This window comes from Rattus rattus, chromosome 2, assembly GCF_011064425.1.
Source record: "Rattus rattus isolate New Zealand chromosome 2, Rrattus_CSIRO_v1, whole genome shotgun sequence".
Classification (NCBI taxonomy): domain Eukaryota; kingdom Metazoa; phylum Chordata; class Mammalia; order Rodentia; family Muridae; genus Rattus; species Rattus rattus.
In genome coordinates, this window is record NC_046155.1 from 199379479 (window position 1) to 199382663 (window position 3185).

General features: G+C 38.7%; 1 pseudogene; it reads right to left on the reverse strand.

The window, feature by feature from the left end:
- Positions 1 to 289: 289 nt before the first annotated feature.
- LOC116894643 lies at positions 290 to 2334 on the reverse strand (annotated as a pseudogene).
- Positions 2335 to 3185: the final 851 nt, after the last annotated feature.

Sequence of the window (3185 nt, forward strand, 5' to 3'; positions counted from 1 at the left end):
TCTTGTCCGGTTTTGGGATATATATATATATATATATATATATATATATATATATATATATATATGCTGTATACCCATATGAGGTAGGCTCTGTTTTTTTCAAATGAAGATGTTAATTTATTTAAAAGCTTGCAAAACATTTGTGTTGGAATATTTTTCTGGCCACAAGGGTTTTGGATCTTTCCTATCTTGGAATATACTTAGGAGGCTCTGTCTTTGGACAGATAACAGAGTAAAAAAACCCAGAGTCCTTTCTTTAAAGAACGAGGGAAAAATGAGATGGAAGGAACTATTCAAACTTTGTCTTCTTTCCTTGTGGATTGAAGTCTCCCCCTTCTCCTCTGCCACCTCAGCAGCCTCTTCTGCCTCCAAGTCCTCCTCTGCCTCGACCTTGACCAACAAAGCCACCTCCTAGCGTAAGTTTGGCCCAGTCCAAGGTAACTTTCTTTCCATCAATTTCTTCATCTTCCATAGCCTCCTTGGCAGCTTTGACATCTTCTTCACTATTAAAATCTAGAAAACCGAGCAATTTAGAAAAAGTAGTTTCCAAATTAGTGACTATTCTTGCGTGAACAAAGCCCTCAAATGATTCTTTGTAAGATCTCTTCAGTGGTATCCTCAAACAGATCTTTGACAGAGTTTTGGATTGCTGAATTCTTGAATTAGGATATCCCCTGGGTCCTTGCAACTCCAGCCTGATTGCTCTGCCCTGAATTTTCATTTAATTACAAGAATTTCAGGCTCTTTAGCATCTTCAAATGAAGCAAATTCTATAAATTTTAGATATGCCATGTGAGTTCTGGGCACTTTAATAAAAATTGCTTTCTCAAATACTTCCTGAAGAGTTTCTTCTGTTACACTGTAGGAAATTACTTAAAATAAAAGTCTCTGATTCACCACTCGAAGTGCTATTCTTTGCAGTTCTTTCTTGCCTTTTTCCTTTCTCTCCAGTGTAGTAGAGTGAAACAGGTCATCCTTCAATTTCTGCCCCCCGATTTTCTTCCAAGTTTTTCTCTACATCTGCCTCAGCCTTAAATTCAATGCACACAATTCTTTTACTTTCCCCATCCTGGCTGAGTAATCTGTTCTCCATGGTATCCTCGCACACTTCTTTTAGTTCGTCCTCGGTGATGTTGAAAGAGAGGTTTTTGGCCAAAAATGTTCTTGCAGCTTTAATTTTCTTACTATCTCTTCCTTTTGGTTTTTCTAGTTCAATGTCATTGCCAAACACTTTTAAACCGGTGAGATCCAAAGCCTTTTCTAGGTCTTCAACAGACTCAAAGTTCACATAATCGAATTTCCTATTTGTACCATTTCTGATATCCACAAGAACAAGGACATTTTTAGTAAAAAGTTCACATATGGCAACTTTTAATTCAGCAACAGACTTGTTTGGATTAAGGTTTCCAATGAACAGATTGAAAGGTGTAGTTGGTTCTGAGCCTTTTACATTTTGTTTTTTGGCTTCAGGGCGTCTGTCTGGTCTATCCTTCTTCCATTTCGCAGGTGCTAATTTATCAGGTTTTTCCTCCTCTTCATTCCCCCTCCTCAACTTCCTCATATTCCTCCTCTCCATCATCATCTTCTTCTTCATCTTAATCCTCTTCCTGGTCATCATCCTCCTCAGCAACACTCTTCGCATTCACAGGAACTACTTTTGCAGGAGCTATCTTATTTTGGCTGGCGTGATCTCCATAATTTCTTCCTTGGAGTCATCCTCCTCCTTTTTTTCATCATCATCTTCTTCATTGTCATCATCATCTTCCTCATCTTCATCCTTTGAGACAGAGGTAGCAGGAGCTGCTTTTGCTGGCTTCACTCCTTTTATTACCGGTGGCTCAAAATCATCTGCTTCCTCAACATCTTCATCCTCAGCGCTGTCATTTTCATCCACTTCATCTTAATCCTCATCACTGTCTTTCTTCTTGGTATTCTTACCATTCTTAGTCATATTGGCTGGACTGATGCTCCCTTTTAACCAGGAGTTGGTACCAATGTTATTGCTTGTGTGTCTCCTTCTTAACAGGTATTGAAATTAATTTGGCTAGTTTAACTACTTCCTTGGCTTGTGTGGTTGCTGCCTTTTTTTGCCTGTGTTAACAGCTGTTTTCTTAGCTGGTGCGATAACTGCAGTCTTTCTTGTGTATGAAACAACCACCTCTTTGCTGGAAATTGTTGTAGCCTTTTTGCTGTTTTTCTGAGGGATAACAACCTCCTCTTCTCCACTGCTGTCATCTTCCTGTTCTGACATTTCTTCATCCTAGTATTTTCTTCCACCACCTTTGGAGGAGGAGCCATGTTCTTGGTTTTTCCAGCCTTTGCAAGTTTCACCATGATGGCAGATTATGGTCATGGCATGTGTGGACAGCTAGCAACTCAGAAGAGCTTAGTGGAACCGATGTGAAGTCGACTACAGAGGCAGGTAATGAAAATTCTGGAACATGTACAACTGCCTGCCAGCTATAGCTGGCATCTGAGGCAAAAATCTGTGTTGGAATTTTGATGGGAATGGCATTGAATCTATACTTTGCTTTTGGTAACATAGCCATTTTCACTATGTTAATCTTACCGATTTTTAAACATGGGAAGTCATTCCATCTTGTCATATATTCTTCAAATTCTTGGTCAGAGGCATGAGATTCTTGTCATAAAAGTCTTTCACTTTCTTGATTAGAGTTACACCACAATATCTAAGATTATTTGTGACTATTGTGAAGGGCATTTCCCTCAATTTCTTTCTCAGCAGGTCAGTGTCAGTGTTTTATCAATGTTAGAAGGAACCAAACTGAATCCACTTTTAATAAAACTATTTTTGAACAGGAGGCAAACAAGTTTTATGTTCCCAAGAACTCCCAGGATGAGAAACATTCTGGTTGGCAAGTTAAAACCCAAATCATGGGCATGTTACTCAGCCACAGTCAAGCAAACCAACCAATGGGAAAACAATCAGTACCACAAAGAAATGTTCTCAGAAAAGTTCAGTGTCTGAATACTGATTGGTAGAATATGTAACTATAATTTGGCACAGATAATTATTGATTTTGAAATAGTATAGCATTCTGGCTTATGGTTGAACTTCAGCATCCTAGATAGATTAATAATGGCCTGAATAAAATTAACTGCTCTTTGCTACAATGACTTGGTGCTTGATTTGTGTTAGGTACAAAAGGACCCCAATAGCATCA